The sequence below is a fragment of the Carassius carassius genome, chromosome 22, assembly GCF_963082965.1.
Source record: "Carassius carassius chromosome 22, fCarCar2.1, whole genome shotgun sequence".
NCBI classification, from domain to species: Eukaryota; Metazoa; Chordata; class Actinopteri; order Cypriniformes; family Cyprinidae; genus Carassius; species Carassius carassius.
Window position 1 is genome coordinate 31,953,850 of NC_081776.1, and position 14,746 is coordinate 31,968,595.

The window sequence follows — 14,746 nt, forward strand, 5'->3', positions numbered from 1 at the left end:
TGTCTGGTAGGCAGGTGGTCCAAGCTGCAAACGCCTTAATTCCAAGGTAAGTTAAGGGAAATTATTTGGAAACTCGGCATAGACTGCCACGCCGAATGAACTCTGTCCTGTTGTGTGTGGGATTTACGCAGATTGCCTATTTGCGTTTGGGCACATCATTGTATAGATTATGGCGAAAGAGAACTAGTGTGGAAGTGGGGAGTTTCTGTAGTGTAGTGGTCATCACGTTCGCCTAACACGTGAAAGGTCCTCGTTTCGAAACCGAGCAGAAACAGCTGCTTCCTTTTGATGAAAAGTATGAACCCTTTTTAGCCGACTGTGGGCTTTAGAAGACATTACCTTTATGCACATTTTACAGAGCCTTCAATTAAAAATGTTGGACTGTTTGGAGAGGTAGGTAGGTTTCCGTAGTGTAGTGGTTATCACGTTCGCCTCACACGCGAAAGGTCCCCAGTTCGAAACTGGGCGGGAACAGTGAATCTCTTTTTCACAATGGTTCAATTGGCATTCTGTTGAGGAGGAACTCAATGCTACCGAAGCTTTGCGGCCAAGAGGCATGAATATAGTCAGCAAAGGTGTAGTTGATGCAGAAATGAAAGAGCAGTCACTGTTTGACCTAAACCTAACCCACACTCGTGCCATTTCAAGCCTGCGTGGCTTTCTTCTGAGGAACACGAAAGAAGATATTTGTCAGAGTGGCCCTCTGTTAGGCAGCAGCTCTACGTCACGGAGGCCTTTCTTTACACAGGTGTGAAGACAATTATTAAGCCACACTAGGCAGCAGTAACTGCCACACCGACAGACTCTGTACTTTAAACCAGGCAGTTTCAATGAACAGATGGATGGTGCACTCAAAGACAAAATATTTCGTATAACGTTAAAAACAATTATATTAAATAACCTAAAAAAGAGCAAAAAAGTAATGGTCACAGAGCAATCCTTCAGACAACTGGAAAAATGCTTGGTTTGCCACTCAAAAAAAAACTATTTGCAGACTGAAGAGCACAACGCAATCTGTAATTTTATTCGTGCTCCAAGAAGCGTGCGATGAAAAGGTCAGATCCAACCTTGACTGCAGGTTTCCGTAGTGTAGAGGTTATCACATTCGCCTTACACGCGAAAGGTCCCCAGCTTGAAACTGGGCGGAAACAGGTGGGGGCTTTTGTTCTTTCTTTGGTGAAATGGCTGTCTGGTAGGCAGGTGGTCCAAGCTGCAAACGCCTTAATTCCGAGGTAAGTTAAGGGAAATTATTTGGAAACTCGGCATAGACTGCCACGCCGAATGAACTCTGTCCTGTTGTGTGTGGGATTTACGCAGATTGCCTATTTGCGTTTGGGCACATCATTGTATAGATTATGGCGAAAGAGAACTAGTGTGGAAGTGGGGAGTTTCTGTAGTGTAGTGGTCATCACGTTCGCCTAACACGCGAAAGGTCCTCGGTTCGAAACCGAGCAGAAACAGCTGCTTCCTTTTGATGAAAAGTATGAACCCTTTTTAGCCGACTGTGGGCTTTAGAAGACATTACCTTTATGCACATTTTACAGAGCCTTCAATAAAAAATGTTGGACTGTTTGAGAGAGGTAGGTAGGTTTCCGTAGCGTAGTGGTTATCACGTTCTCCTCACACGTGAAAGGTCCCCAGTTCGAAACTGGGCGGAAACAGGTGGGGGCTTTTGTTCTTTCTTTGGTGAAATGGCTGTCTGGTAGGCAGGTGGTCCAAGCTGCAAACGCCTTAATTCCGAGGTAAGTTAAGGGAAATTATTTGGAAACTCGGCATAGACTGCCACGCCGAATGAACTCTGTCCTGTTGTGTGTGGGATTTACGCAGATTGCCTATTTGCGTTTGGGCACATCATTGTATAGATTATGGCGAAAGAGAACTAGTGTGGAAGTGGGGAGTTTCTGTAGTGTAGTGGTCATCACGTTCGCCTAACACGCGAAAGGTCCTCGTTTCGAAACCGAGCAGAAACAGCTGCTTCCTTTTGATGAAAAGTATGAACCCTTTTTAGCCGACTGTGGGCTTTAGAAGACATTACCTTTATGCACATTTTACAGAGCCTTCAATTAAAAATGTTGGACTGTTTGGAGAGGTAGGTAGGTTTCTGTAGTGTAGTGGTTATCACGTTCGCCTCACACGCGAAAGGTCCCCAGTTCGAAACTGGGCGGGAACAGTGAATCTCTTTTTCACAATGGTTCAATTGGCATTCTGTTGAGGAGGAACTCAACGCTACCGAAGCTTTGCGGCCAAGAGGCATGAATATAGTCAGCAAAGGTGTAGTTGATGCAGAAATGAAAGAGCAGTCACTGTTTGACCTAAACCTAACCCACACTCGTGCCATTTCAAGCCTGCGTGGCTTTCTTCTGAGGAACACGAAAGAAGATATTTGTCAGAGTGGCCCTCTGTTAGGCAGCAGCTCTACGTCACGAAGGTCTTTCTTTACACAGGTGTGAAGACAATTATTAAGCCACACTAGGCAGCAGTAACTGCCACACCGACAGACTCTGTACTTTAAACCAGGCAGTTTCAATGAACAGATGGATGGTGCACTCAAAGACAAAATATTTCGTATAACGTTAAAAACAATTAAATTAAATAACCTAAAAAAGAGCAAAAAAGTAATGGTCACAGAGAAATCCTTCAGACAACTGGAAAAATGCTTGGTTTGCCACTCAAAAAAAAGCTATTTGCAGACTGAAGAGCACAATGCAATCTGTAATTTTATACGTGCTCCAAGAAGCGTGCGATGAAAAGGTCAGATCCAACCTTGACTTCAGGTTTCCGTAGTGTAGAGGTTATCACATTTGCCTTACACGTGAAAGGTCCCCAGCTCGAAACTGGGCGGAAACAGGTGGGGGCTTTTGTTCTTTCTGTGGTGAAATGGCTGTCTGGTAGGCAGGTGGTCCAAGCTGCAAACACCTTAATTCCAAGATAAGTTAAGGGAAATTATTTGGAAACTCGGCATAGACTGCCACGCCGAATGAACTCTGTCCTGTTGTGTGTGGGATTTACGCAGATTGCCTATTTGCGTTTGGGCACATCATTGTATAGATTATGGCGAAAGAGAACTAGTGTGGAAGTGGGGAGTTTCTGTAGTGTAGTGGTCATCACGTTCGCCTAACACGCAAAAGGTCCTCGGTTCGAAACCGAGCAGAAACAGCTGCTTCCTTTTGATGAAAAGTATGAACCCTTTTTAGCCGACTGTGGGCTTTAGAAGACATTACCTTTATGCACATTTTACAGAGCCTTCAATTAAAAATGTTGGACTGTTTGAGGGAGGTAGGTAGGTAGGTAGGTAGGTAGGTTTCCGTAGCGTAGTGGTTATCACGTTCTCCTCACACGTGAAAGGTCCCCAGTTCGAAACTGGGCGGAAACAGGTGGGGGCTTTTGTTCTTTCTTTGGTGAAATGGCTGTCTGGTAGGCAGGTGGTCCAAGCTGCAAACGCCTTAATTCCGAGGTAAGTTAAGGGAAATTATTTGGAAACTCGGCATAGACTGCCACGCCGAATGAACTCTGTCCTGTTGTGTGTGGGATTTACGCAGATTGCCTATTTGCGTTTGGGCACATCATTGTATAGATTATGGCGAAAGAGAACTAGTGTGGAAGTGGGGAGTTTCTGTAGTGTAGTGGTCATCACGTTCGCCTAACACGCGAAAGGTCCTCGTTTCGAAACCGAGCAGAAACAGCTGCTTCCTTTTGATGAAAAGTATGAACCCTTTTTAGCCGACTGTGGGCTTTAGAAGACATTACCTTTATGCACATTTTACAGAGCCTTCAATTAAAAATGTTGGACTGTTTGGAGAGGTAGGTAGGTTTCCGTAGTGTAGTGGTTATCACGTTCGCCTCACACGCGAAAGGTCCCCAGTTCGAAACTGGGCGGGAACAGTGAATCTCTTTTTCACAATGGTTCAATTGGCATTCTGTTGAGGAGGAACTCAATGCTACCGAAGCTTTGCGGCCAAGAGGCATGAATATAGTCAGCAAAGGTGTAGTTGATGCAGAAATGAAAGAGCAGTCACTGTTTGACCTAAACCTAACCCACACTCGTGCCATTTCAAGCCTGCGTGGCTTTCTTCTGAGGAACACGAAAGAAGATATTTGTCAGAGTGGCCCTCTGTTAGGCAGCAGCTCTACGTCACGAAGGTCTTTCTTTACACAGGTGTGAAGACAATTATTAAGCCACACTAGGCAGCAGTAACTGCCACACCGACAGACTCTGTACTTTAAACCAGGCAGTTTCAATGAACAGATGGATGGTGCACTCAAAGACAAAATATTTCGAATAACGTTAAAAACAATTAAATTAAATAACCTAAAAAAGAGCAAAAAAGTAATGGTCACAGTGAAATCCTTCAGACAACTGGAAAAATGCTTGGTTTGCCACTCAAAAAAAAGCTATTTGCAGACTGAAGAGCACAATGCAATCTGTAATTTTATACGTGCTCCAAGAAGCGTGCGATGAAAAGTTCAGATCCAACCTTGACTTCAGATTTCCGTAGTGTAGAGGTTATCACATTCGCCTTACACGCGAAAGGTCCCCAGCTCGAAACTGGGCGGATTCAGGTGGGGGCTTTTGTTCTTTCTGTGGTGAAATGGCTGTCTGGTAGGCAGGTGGTCCAAGCTGCAAACGCCTTAATTCCAAGGTAAGTTAAGGGAAATTATTTGGAAACTCGGCATAGACTGCCACGCCGAATGAACTCTGTCCTGTTGTGTGTGGGATTTACGCAGATTGCCTATTTGCGTTTGGGCACATCATTGTATAGATTATGGCGAAAGAGAACTAGTGTGGAAGTGGGGAGTTTCTGTAGTGTAGTGGTCATCACGTTCGCCTAACACGCAAAAGGTCCTTGGTTCGAAACCGAGCAGAAACAGCTGCTTCCTTTTGATGAAAAGTATGAACCCTTTTTAGCCGACTGTGGACTTTAGAATACATTACCTTTATGCACATTTTACAGAGCCTTCAATTAAAAATGTTGGACTGTTTGAGGGAGGTAGGTAGGTTTCCGTAGTGTAGTGGTTATCACGTTCGCCTCACACGCGAAAGGTCCCCTGTTCGAAACTGGGCGGGAACAGTGAATCTCTTTTTCACAATGGTTCAATTGGCATTCTGTTGAGGAGGAACTCAACGCTACCGAAGCTTTGCGGCCAAGAGGCATGAATATAGTTAGCAAAGGTGTAGTTGATGCAGAAATGAAAGAGCAGTCACTGTTTGACCTAAACCTAACCCACACTCGTGCCATTTCAAGCCTGCGTGGCTTTCTTCTGAGGAACACGAAAGAAGATATTTGTCAGAGTGGCCCTCTGTTAGGCAGCAGCTCTACGTCACGAAGGCCTTTCTTTACACAGGTGTGAAGACAATTATTAAGCCACACTAGGCAGCAGTAACTGCCACACCGACAGACTCTGTACTTTAAACCAGGCAGTTTCAATGAACAGATGGATGGTGCACTCAAAGACAAAATATTTCGTATAACGTTAAAAACAATTAAATTAAATAACCTAAAAAAGAGCAAAAAAGTAATGGTCACAGAGAAATCCTTCAGACAACTGGAAAAATGCTTGGTTTGCCACTCAAAAAAAAGCTATTTGCAGACTGAAGAGCACAATGCAATCTGTAATTTTATACGTGCTCCAAGAAGCGTGCGATGAAAAGGTCAGATCCAACCTTGACTTCAGGTTTCCGTAGTGTAGAGGTTATCACATTCGCCTTACACGCGAAAGGTCCCCAGCTCGAAACTGGGCGGAAACATGTGGGGGCTTTTGTTCTTTCTGTGGTGAAATGGCTGTCTGGTAGGCAGGTGGTCCAAGCTGCAAACGCCTTAATTCCAAGGTAAGTTAAGGGAAATTATTTGGAAACTCGGCATAGACTGCCACGCCGAATGAACTCTGTCCTGTTGTGTGTGGGATTTACGCAGATTGCCTATTTGCGTTTGGGCACATCATTGTATAGATTATGGCGAAAGAGAACTAGTGTGGATGTGGGGAGTTTCTGTAGTGTAGTGGTCATCACGTTCGCCTAACACGCGAAAGGTCCTCGGTTCGAAACCGAGCAGAAACAGCTGCTTCCTTTTGATGAAAAGTATGAACCCTTTTTAGCCGACTGTGGGCTTTAGAAGACATTACCTTTATGCACATTTTACAGAGCCTTCAATTAAAAATGTTGGACTGTTTCGAGAGGTAGGTAGGTTTCCGTAGTGTAGTGGTTATCACGTTCGCCTCACACGCGAAAGGTCCCCAGTTCGAAACTGGGCGGGAACAGTGAATCTCTTTTTCACAATGGTTCAATTGGCATTCTGTTGAGGAGGAACTCAATGCTACCGAAGCTTTGCGGCCAAGAGGCATGAATATAGTCAGCAAAGGTGTAGTTGATGCAGAAATGAAAGAGCAGTCACTGTTTGACCTAAACCTAACCCACACTCGTGCCATTTCAAGCCTGCGTGGCTTTCTTCTGAGGAACACGAAAGAAGATATTTGTCAGAGTGGCCCTCTGTTAGGCAGCAGCTCTACGTCACGAAGGCCTTTCTTTACACAGGTGTGAAGACAATTATTAAGCCACACTAGGCAGCAGTAACTGCCACACCGACAGACTCTGTACTTTAAACCAGGCATTTTCAATGAACAGATGGATGGTGCACTCAAAGACAAAATATTTCGTATAACGTTAAAAACAATTATATTAAATAACCTAAAAAAGAGCAAAAAAGTAATGGTCACAGAGCAATCCTTCAGACAACTGGAAAAATGCTTGGTTTGCCACTCAAAAAAAAACTATTTGCAGACTGAAGAGCACAACGCAATCTGTAATTTTATTCGTGCTCCAAGAAGCGTGCGATGAAAAGGTCAGATCCAACCTTGACTGCAGGTTTCCGTAGTGTAGAGGTTATCACATTCGCCTTACACGCGAAAGGTCCCCAGCTTCAATCTGGGCGGAAACAGGTGGGGGCTTTTGTTCTTTCTTTGGTGAAATGGCTGTCTGGTAGGCAGGTGGTCCAAGCTGCAAACGCCTTAATTCCGAGGTAAGTTAAGGGAAATTATTTGGAAACTCGGCATAGACTGCCACGCCGAATGAACTCTGTCCTGTTGTGTGTGGGATTTACGCAGATTGCCTATTTGCGTTTGGGCACATCATTGTATAGATTATGGCGAAAGAGAACTAGAGTGGAAGTGGGGAGTTTCTGTAGTGTAGTGGTCATCACGTTCGCCTAACACGCGAAAGGTCCTCGGTTCGAAACCGAGCAGAAACAGCTGCTTCCTTTTGATGAAAAGTATGAACCCTTTTTAGCTGACTGCGGGCTTTAGAAGACATTACCTTTATGCACATTTTACAGAGCCTTCAATTAAAAATGTTGGACTGTTTGGAGAGGTAGGTAGGTTTCCGTAGTGTAGTGGTTATCACGTTCGCCTCACACGCGAAAGGTCCCCAGTTCGAAACTGGGCGGGAACAGTGAATCTCTTTTTCACAATGGTTCAATTGGCATTCTGTTGAGGAGGAACTCAATGCTACCGAAGCTTTGCGGCCAAGAGGCATGAATATAGTCAGCAAAGGTGTAGTTGATGCAGAAATGAAAGAGCAGTCACTGTTTGACCTAAACCTAACCCACACTCGTGCCATTTCAAGCCTGCGTGGCTTTCTTCTGAGGAACACGAAAGAAGATATTTGTCAGAGTGGCCCTCTGTTAGGCAGCAGCTCTACGTCACGAAGGTCTTTCTTTACACAGGTGTGAAGACAATTATTAAGCCACACTAGGCAGCAGTAACTGCCACACCGACAGACTCTGTACTTTAAACCAGGCAGTTTCAATGAACAGATGGATGGTGCACTCAAAGACAAAATATTTAGTATAACGTTAAAAACAATTAAATTAAATAACCTAAAAAAGAGCAAAAAAGTAATGGTCACAGAGAAATCCTTCAGACAACTGGAAAAATGCTTGGTTTGCCACTCAAAAAAAAGCTATTTGCAGACTGAAGAGCACAATGCAATCTGTAATTTTATACGTGCTCCAAGAAGCGTGCGATGAAAAGGTCAGATCCAACCTTGACTTCAGGTTTCCGTAGTGTAGAGGTTATCACATTCGCCTTACACGCGAAAGGTCCCCAGCTCGAAACTGGGCGGAAACAGGTGGGGGCTTTTGTTCTGTCTGTGGTGAAATGGCTGTCTGGTAGGCAGGTGGTCCAAGCTTCAAACGCCTTAATTCCAAGGTAAGTTAGGGGAAACTCGGCATAGACTGCCACGCCGAATGAACTCTGTCCTGTTGTGTGTGGGATTTACGCAGATTGCCTATTTGCGTTTGGGCACATCATTGTATAGATTATGGCGAAAGAGAACTAGTGTGGAAGTGGGGAGTTTCTGTAGTGTAGTGGTCATCACGTTCGCCTAACACGCGAAAGGTCCTCGGTTCGAAACCGAGCAGAAACAGCTGCTTCCTTTTGATGAAAAGTATGAACCCTTTTTAGCCGACTGTGGGCTTTAGAAGACATTACCTTTATGCACATTTTACAGAGCCTTCAATAAAAAATGTTGGACTGTTTGAGAGAGGTAGGTAGGTTTCCGTAGTGTAGTGGTTATCACGTTCTCCTCACACGCGAAAGGTCCCCAGTTCGAAACTGGGCGGAAACAGGTGGGGGCTTTTGTTCTTTCTTTGGTGAAATGGCTGTCTGGTAGGCAGGTGGTCCAAGCTGCAAACGCCTTAATTCCGAGGTAAGTTAAGGGAAATTATTTGGAAACTCGGCATAGACTGCCACGCCGAATGAACTCTGTCCTGTTGTGTGTGGGATTTACGCAGATTGCCTATTTGCGTTTGGGCACATCATTGTATAGATTATGGCGAAAGAGAACTAGTGTGGAAGTGGGGAGTTTCTGTAGTGTAGTGGTCATCACGTTCGCCTAACACGCGAAAGGTCCTCGTCTCGAAACCGAGCAGAAACAGCTGCTTCCTTTTGATGAAAAGTATGAACCCTTTTTAGCCGACTGTGGGCTTTAGAAGACATTACCTTTATGCACATTTTACAGAGCCTTCAATTAAAAATGTTGGACTGTTTGGAGAGGTAGGTAGGTTTCCGTAGTGTAGTGGTTATCACGTTCGCCTCACACGCGAAAGGTCCCCAGTTCGAAACTGGGCGGGAACAGTGAATCTCTTTTTCACAATGGTTCAATTGGCATTCTGTTGAAGAGGAACTCAATGCTACCGAAGCTTTGCGGCCAAGAGGCATGAATATAGTCAGCAAAGGTGTAGTTGATGCAGAAATGAAAGAGCAGTCACTGTTTGACCTAAACCTAACCCACACTCGTGCCATTTCAAGCCTGCGTGGCTTTCTTCTGAGGAACACGAAAGAAGATATTTGTCAGAGTGGCCCTCTGTTAGGCAGCAGCTCTACGTCACGAAGGCCTTTCTTTTCACAGGTGTGAAGACAATTATTAAGCCACACTAGGCAGCAGTAACTGCCACACCGACAGACTCTGTACTTTAAACCAGGCAGTTTCAATGAACAGATGGATGGTGCACTCAAAGACAAAATATTTCGTATAACGTTAAAAACAATTAAATTAAATAACCTAAAAAAGAGCAAAAAAGTAATGGTCACAGAGCAATCCTTCAGACAACTGGAAAAATGCATGGTTTGCCACTCTAAAAAAGCTATTTGCAGACTGAAGAGCACAACGCAATCTGTAATTTTATTCGTGCTCCAAGAAGCGTGCGATGAAAAGGTCAGATCCAACCTTGACTGCAGGTTTCCGTAGTTTAGAAGTTATCACATTCGCCTTACACGCGAAAGGTCCCCAGCTCTAAACTGGGCGGAAACAGGAGGGGGCTTTTGTTCTTTCTGTGGTGAAATGGCTGTCTGGTAGGCAGGTGGTCCAAGCTGCAAACGCCTTAATTCCGAGGTAAGTTAAGGGAAATTACTTGGAAACTCGGCATAGACTGCCAAGCCGAATGAACTCTGTCCTGTTGTGTGTGGGATTTACGCAGATTGCCTATTTGCGTTTGGGCACATCATTGTATAGATTATGGCGAAAGAGAACTAGTGTGGAAGTGGGGAGTTTCTGTAGTGTAGTGGTCATCACGTTCGCCTAACACGCGAAAGGTCCTCGTTTCGAAACCGAGCAGAAACAGCTGCTTCCTTTTGATGAAAAGTATGAACCCTTTTTAGCCGACTGTGGGCTTTAGAAGACATTACCTTTATGCACATTTTACAGAGCCTTCAATTAAAAATGTTGGACTGTTTGGAGAGGTAGGTAGGTTTCCGTAGTGTAGTGGTTATCACGTTCGCCTCACACGCGAAAAGTCCCCAGTTCGAAACTGGGCGGGAACAGTGAATCTCTTTTTCACAATGGTTCAATTGGCATTCTGTTGAGGAGGAACTCAATGCTACCGAAGCTTTGCGGCCAAGAGGCATGAATATAGTCAGCAAAGGTGTAGTTGATGCAGAAATGAAAGAGCAGTCACTGTTTGACCTAAACCTAACCCACACTCGTGCCATTTCAAGCCTGCGTGGCTTTCTTCTGAGGAACACGAAAGAAGATATTTGTCAGAGTGGCCCTCTGTTAGGCAGCAGCTCTACGTCACGAAGGCCTTTCTTTTCACAGGTGTGAAAACAATTATTAAGCCACACTAGGCAGCAGTAACTGCCACACCGACAGACTCTGTACTTTAAACCAGGCAGTTTCAATGAACAGATGGATGGTGCACTCAAAGACAAAATATTTCGTATAACGTTAAAAACAATTAAATTAAATAACCTAAAAAAGAGCAAAAAAGTAATGGTCACAGACCAATCCTTCAGACAACTGGAAAAATGCATGGTTTGCCACTCTAAAAAAGCTATTTGCAGACTGAAGAGCCCAACGCAATCTGTAATTTTATTCGTGCTCCAAGAAGCGTGCGATGAAAAGGTCAGATCCAACCTTGACTGCAGGTTTCCGTAGTTTAGAAGTTATCACATTCGCCTTACACGCGAAAGGTCCCCAGCTCTAAACTGGGCGGAAACAGGAGGGGGCTTTTGTTCTTTCTGTGGTGAAATGGCTGTCTGGTAGGCAGGTGGTCCAAGCTGCAAACGCCTTAATTCCGAGGTAAGTTAAGGGAAATTACTTGGAAACTCGGCATAGACTGCCAAGCCGAATGAACTCTGTCCTGTTGTGTGTGGGATTTACGCAGATTGCCTATTTGCGTTTGGGCACATCATTGTATAGATTATGGCGAAAGAGAACTAGTGTGGAAGTGGGGAGTTTCTGTAGTGTAGTGGTCATCACGTTCGCCTAACACGCGAAAGGTCCTCGTTTCGAAACCGAGCAGAAACAGCTGCTTCCTTTTGATGAAAAGTATGAACCCTTTTTAGCCGACTGTGGGCTTTAGAAGACATTACCTTTATGCACATTTTACAGAGCCTTCAATTAAAAATGTTGGACTGTTTGGAGAGGTAGGTAGGTTTCCGTAGTGTAGTGGTTATCACGTTCGCCTCACACGCGAAAGGTCCCCAGTTCAAAACTGGGCGGGAACAGTGAATCTCTTTTTCACAATGGTTCAATTGACATTCTGTTGAGGAGGAACTCAATGCTACCGAAGCTTTGCGGCCAAGAGGCATGAATATAGTCAGCAAAGGTGTAGTTGATGCAGAAATGAAAGAGCAGTCACTGTTTGACCTAAACCTAACCCACACTCGTGCCATTTCAAGCCTGCGTGGCTTTCTTCTGAGGAACACGAAAGAAGATATTTGTCAGAGTGGCCCTCTGTTAGGCAGCAGCTCTACGTCACGAAGGTCTTTCTTTACACAGGTGTGAAGACAATTATTAAGCCACACTAGGCAGCAGTAACTGCCACACCGACAGACTCTGTACTTTAAACCAGGCAGTTTCAATGAATAGATGGATGGTGCACTCAAAGACAAAATATTTCGTATAACGTTAAAAACAATTAAATTAAATAACCTAAAAAAGAGCAAAAAAGTAATGGTCACAGAGAAATCCTTCAGACAACTGGAAAAATGCTTGGTTTGCCACTCAAAAAAAAGCTATTTGCAGACTGAAGAGCACAATGCAATCTGTAATTTTATACGTGCTCCAAGAAGCGTGCGATGAAAAGGTCAGATACAACCTTGACTTCAGGTTTCCGTAGTGTAGAGGTTATCACATTCGCCTTACACGCGAAAGGTCCCCAGCTCGAAACTGGGCGGAAACAGGTGGGGGCTTTTGTTCTTTCTGTGGTGAAATGGCTGTCTGGTAGGCAGGTGGTCCAAGCTGCAAACGCCTTAATTCCAAGGTAAGTTAAGGGAAATTATTTGGAAACTCGGCATAGACTGCCACGCCGAATGAACTCTGTCCTGTTGTGTGTGGGATTTACGCAGATTGCCTATTTGCGTTTGGGCACATCATTGTATAGATTATGGCGAAAGAGAACTAGTGTGGAAGTGGGGAGTTTCTGTAGTGTAGTGGTCATCACGTTCGCCTAACACGCGAAAGGTCCTCGGTTCGAAACCGAGCAGAAACAGCTGCTTCCTTTTGATGAAAAGTATGAACCCTTTTTAGCCGACTGTGGGCTTTAGAAGACATTACCTTTATGCACATTTTACAGAGCCTTCATTTAAAAATGTTGGACTGTTTGAGAGAGGTAGGTAGGTTTCCGTAGTGTAGTGGTTATCACGTTCTCCTCACACGCGAAAGGTCCCCAGTTCGAAACTGGGCGGAAACAGGTGGGGGCTTTTGTTCTTTCTTTGGTGAAATGGCTGTCTGGTAGGCAGGTGGTCCAAGCTGCAAACGCCTTAATTCCGAGGTAAGTTAAGGGAAATTATTTGGAAACTCGGCATAGACTGCCACGCCGAATGAACTCTGTCCTGTTGTGTGTGGGATTTACGCAGATTGCCTATTTGCGTTTGGGCACATCATTGTATAGATTATGGCGAAAGAGAACTAGTGTGGAAGTGGGGAGTTTCTGTAGTGTAGTGGTCATCACGTTCGCCTAACACGCGAAAGGTCCTCGTCTCGAAACCGAGCAGAAACAGCTGCTTCCTTTTGATGAAAAGTATGAACCCTTTTTAGCCGACTGTGGGCTTTAGAAGACATTACCTTTATGCACATTTTACAGAGCCTTCAATTAAAAATGTTGGACTGTTTGGAGAGGTAGGTAGGTTTCCGTAGTGTAGTGGTTATCACGTTCGCCTCACACGCGAAAGGTCCCCAGTTCGAAACTGGGCGGGAACAGTGAATCTCTTTTTCACAATGGTTCAATTGGCATTCTGTTGAAGAGGAACTCAATGCTACCGAAGCTTTGCGGCCAAGAGGCATGAATATAGTCAGCAAAGGTGTAGTTGATGCAGAAATGAAAGAGCAGTCACTGTTTGACCTAAACCTAACCCACACTCGTGCCATTTCAAGCCTGCGTGGCTTTCTTCTGAGGAACACGAAAGAAGATATTTGTCAGAGTGGCCCTCTGTTAGGCAGCAGCTCTACGTCACGAAGGTCTTTCTTTACACAGGTGTGAAGACAATTATTAAGCCATACTAGGCAGCAGTAACTGCCACACCGACAGACTCTGTACTTTAAACCAGGCAGTTTCAATGAACAGATGGATGGTGCACTCAAAGACAAAATATTTTGTATAACGTTAAAAACAATTAAATTAAATAACCTAAAAAAGAGCAAAAAAGTAATGGTCACAGAGAAATCCTTCAGACAACTGGAAAAATGCTTGGTTTGCCACTCAAAAAAAAGCTATTTGCAGACTGAAGAGCACAATGCAATCTGTAATTTTATACGTGCTCCAAGAAGCGTGCGATGAAAAGGTCAGATCCAACCTTGACTTCAGGTTTCTGTAGTGTAGAGGTTATCACATTCGCCTTACACGCGAAAGGTCCCCAGCTTGAAACTGGGCGGAAACAGGTGGGGGCTTTTGTTCTTTCTGTGGTGAAATGGCTGTCTGGTAGGCAGGTGGTCCAAGCTGCAAACGCCTTAATTCCGAGATAAGTTAAGGGAAATTATTTGGAAACTCGGCGTAGACTGCCACGCCGAATGAACTCTGTCCTGTTGTGTGTGGGATTTACGCAGATTGCCTATTTGCGTTTGGGCACATCATTGTATAGATTATGGCGAAAGAGAACTAGTGTGGAAGTGGGGAGTTTCTGTAGTGTAGTGGTCATCACGTTCGCCTAACACGCGAAAGGTCCTCGGTTCGAAACCGAGCAGAAACAGCTGCTTCCTTTTGATGAAAAGTATGAACCCTTTTTAGCCGACTGTGGGCTTTAGAAGACATTACCTTTATGCACATTTTACAGAGCCTTCAATAAAAAATGTTGGACTGTTTGAGAGAGGTAGGTAGGTTTCCGTAGTGTAGTGGTTATCACGTTCTCCTCACACGCGAAAGGTCCCCAGTTCGAAACTGGGCGGAAACAGGTGGGGGCTTTTGTTCTTTCTTTGGTGAAATGGCTGTCTGGTAGGCAGGTGGTCCAAGCTGCAAACGCCTTAATTCCGAGGTAAGTTAAGGGAAATTATTTGGAAACTCGGCATAGACTGCCACGCCGAATGAACTCTGTCCTGTTGTGTGTGGGATTTACGCAGATTGCCTATTTGCGTTTGGGCACATCATTGTATAGATTATGGCGAAAGAGAACTAGTGTGGAAGTGGGGAGTTTCTGTAGTGTAGTGGTCATCACGTTCGCCTAACACTCAAAAGGTCCTCGGTTCGAAACCGAACAGAAACAGCTGCTTCCTTTTGATGAAAAGTATGAACCCTTTTTAGCCGACTGTGGACTTTAGAAG

At 44.6% G+C, this 14,746-nt stretch overlaps 31 non-coding genes across 31 annotated transcripts; all 31 read left to right on the forward strand.

The window, feature by feature from the left end:
• The first annotated feature begins 201 nt into the window (after positions 1-201).
• Positions 202-274, forward strand: trnav-aac (transfer RNA valine (anticodon AAC)). Its single transcript has one exon. It is a non-coding gene; the product is annotated as a tRNA-Val (tRNA).
• Positions 275-401: 127 nt separating this feature from the next.
• On the forward strand, positions 402-474 carry trnav-cac (transfer RNA valine (anticodon CAC)). The gene has a single exon. It is a non-coding gene; the product is annotated as a tRNA-Val (tRNA).
• A 604-nt stretch (positions 475-1,078) lies between these two features.
• trnav-uac (transfer RNA valine (anticodon UAC)) lies at positions 1,079-1,151 on the forward strand. Its single transcript has one exon. It is a non-coding gene; the product is annotated as a tRNA-Val (tRNA).
• A 236-nt stretch (positions 1,152-1,387) lies between these two features.
• trnav-aac (transfer RNA valine (anticodon AAC)) lies at positions 1,388-1,460 on the forward strand. Its single transcript has one exon. It is a non-coding gene; the product is annotated as a tRNA-Val (tRNA).
• A 437-nt stretch (positions 1,461-1,897) lies between these two features.
• Positions 1,898-1,970, forward strand: trnav-aac (transfer RNA valine (anticodon AAC)). Its single transcript has one exon. It is a non-coding gene; the product is annotated as a tRNA-Val (tRNA).
• Positions 1,971-2,097: 127 nt separating this feature from the next.
• Positions 2,098-2,170, forward strand: trnav-cac (transfer RNA valine (anticodon CAC)). Its single transcript has one exon. It is a non-coding gene; the product is annotated as a tRNA-Val (tRNA).
• A 913-nt stretch (positions 2,171-3,083) lies between these two features.
• Positions 3,084-3,156, forward strand: trnav-aac (transfer RNA valine (anticodon AAC)). The gene has a single exon. It is a non-coding gene; the product is annotated as a tRNA-Val (tRNA).
• Positions 3,157-3,609: 453 nt separating this feature from the next.
• Positions 3,610-3,682, forward strand: trnav-aac (transfer RNA valine (anticodon AAC)). Its single transcript has one exon. It is a non-coding gene; the product is annotated as a tRNA-Val (tRNA).
• A 127-nt stretch (positions 3,683-3,809) lies between these two features.
• On the forward strand, positions 3,810-3,882 carry trnav-cac (transfer RNA valine (anticodon CAC)). The gene has a single exon. It is a non-coding gene; the product is annotated as a tRNA-Val (tRNA).
• A 913-nt stretch (positions 3,883-4,795) lies between these two features.
• Positions 4,796-4,868, forward strand: trnav-aac (transfer RNA valine (anticodon AAC)). Its single transcript has one exon. It is a non-coding gene; the product is annotated as a tRNA-Val (tRNA).
• A 128-nt stretch (positions 4,869-4,996) lies between these two features.
• Positions 4,997-5,069, forward strand: trnav-cac (transfer RNA valine (anticodon CAC)). Its single transcript has one exon. It is a non-coding gene; the product is annotated as a tRNA-Val (tRNA).
• A 604-nt stretch (positions 5,070-5,673) lies between these two features.
• trnav-uac (transfer RNA valine (anticodon UAC)) lies at positions 5,674-5,746 on the forward strand. The gene has a single exon. It is a non-coding gene; the product is annotated as a tRNA-Val (tRNA).
• Positions 5,747-5,982: 236 nt separating this feature from the next.
• On the forward strand, positions 5,983-6,055 carry trnav-aac (transfer RNA valine (anticodon AAC)). Its single transcript has one exon. It is a non-coding gene; the product is annotated as a tRNA-Val (tRNA).
• Positions 6,056-6,182: 127 nt separating this feature from the next.
• On the forward strand, positions 6,183-6,255 carry trnav-cac (transfer RNA valine (anticodon CAC)). Its single transcript has one exon. It is a non-coding gene; the product is annotated as a tRNA-Val (tRNA).
• A 604-nt stretch (positions 6,256-6,859) lies between these two features.
• trnav-uac (transfer RNA valine (anticodon UAC)) lies at positions 6,860-6,932 on the forward strand. The gene has a single exon. It is a non-coding gene; the product is annotated as a tRNA-Val (tRNA).
• A 236-nt stretch (positions 6,933-7,168) lies between these two features.
• trnav-aac (transfer RNA valine (anticodon AAC)) lies at positions 7,169-7,241 on the forward strand. The gene has a single exon. It is a non-coding gene; the product is annotated as a tRNA-Val (tRNA).
• Positions 7,242-7,368: 127 nt separating this feature from the next.
• On the forward strand, positions 7,369-7,441 carry trnav-cac (transfer RNA valine (anticodon CAC)). The gene has a single exon. It is a non-coding gene; the product is annotated as a tRNA-Val (tRNA).
• Positions 7,442-8,045: 604 nt separating this feature from the next.
• trnav-uac (transfer RNA valine (anticodon UAC)) lies at positions 8,046-8,118 on the forward strand. The gene has a single exon. It is a non-coding gene; the product is annotated as a tRNA-Val (tRNA).
• Positions 8,119-8,343: 225 nt separating this feature from the next.
• trnav-aac (transfer RNA valine (anticodon AAC)) lies at positions 8,344-8,416 on the forward strand. The gene has a single exon. It is a non-coding gene; the product is annotated as a tRNA-Val (tRNA).
• A 128-nt stretch (positions 8,417-8,544) lies between these two features.
• trnav-cac (transfer RNA valine (anticodon CAC)) lies at positions 8,545-8,617 on the forward strand. The gene has a single exon. It is a non-coding gene; the product is annotated as a tRNA-Val (tRNA).
• A 436-nt stretch (positions 8,618-9,053) lies between these two features.
• On the forward strand, positions 9,054-9,126 carry trnav-cac (transfer RNA valine (anticodon CAC)). Its single transcript has one exon. It is a non-coding gene; the product is annotated as a tRNA-Val (tRNA).
• A 912-nt stretch (positions 9,127-10,038) lies between these two features.
• On the forward strand, positions 10,039-10,111 carry trnav-aac (transfer RNA valine (anticodon AAC)). The gene has a single exon. It is a non-coding gene; the product is annotated as a tRNA-Val (tRNA).
• Positions 10,112-10,238: 127 nt separating this feature from the next.
• On the forward strand, positions 10,239-10,311 carry trnav-cac (transfer RNA valine (anticodon CAC)). The gene has a single exon. It is a non-coding gene; the product is annotated as a tRNA-Val (tRNA).
• A 912-nt stretch (positions 10,312-11,223) lies between these two features.
• Positions 11,224-11,296, forward strand: trnav-aac (transfer RNA valine (anticodon AAC)). Its single transcript has one exon. It is a non-coding gene; the product is annotated as a tRNA-Val (tRNA).
• A 127-nt stretch (positions 11,297-11,423) lies between these two features.
• trnav-cac (transfer RNA valine (anticodon CAC)) lies at positions 11,424-11,496 on the forward strand. The gene has a single exon. It is a non-coding gene; the product is annotated as a tRNA-Val (tRNA).
• A 604-nt stretch (positions 11,497-12,100) lies between these two features.
• trnav-uac (transfer RNA valine (anticodon UAC)) lies at positions 12,101-12,173 on the forward strand. The gene has a single exon. It is a non-coding gene; the product is annotated as a tRNA-Val (tRNA).
• A 236-nt stretch (positions 12,174-12,409) lies between these two features.
• On the forward strand, positions 12,410-12,482 carry trnav-aac (transfer RNA valine (anticodon AAC)). Its single transcript has one exon. It is a non-coding gene; the product is annotated as a tRNA-Val (tRNA).
• A 128-nt stretch (positions 12,483-12,610) lies between these two features.
• On the forward strand, positions 12,611-12,683 carry trnav-cac (transfer RNA valine (anticodon CAC)). The gene has a single exon. It is a non-coding gene; the product is annotated as a tRNA-Val (tRNA).
• Positions 12,684-13,119: 436 nt separating this feature from the next.
• Positions 13,120-13,192, forward strand: trnav-cac (transfer RNA valine (anticodon CAC)). The gene has a single exon. It is a non-coding gene; the product is annotated as a tRNA-Val (tRNA).
• Positions 13,193-14,105: 913 nt separating this feature from the next.
• Positions 14,106-14,178, forward strand: trnav-aac (transfer RNA valine (anticodon AAC)). Its single transcript has one exon. It is a non-coding gene; the product is annotated as a tRNA-Val (tRNA).
• A 128-nt stretch (positions 14,179-14,306) lies between these two features.
• On the forward strand, positions 14,307-14,379 carry trnav-cac (transfer RNA valine (anticodon CAC)). Its single transcript has one exon. It is a non-coding gene; the product is annotated as a tRNA-Val (tRNA).
• Positions 14,380-14,746: the final 367 nt, after the last annotated feature.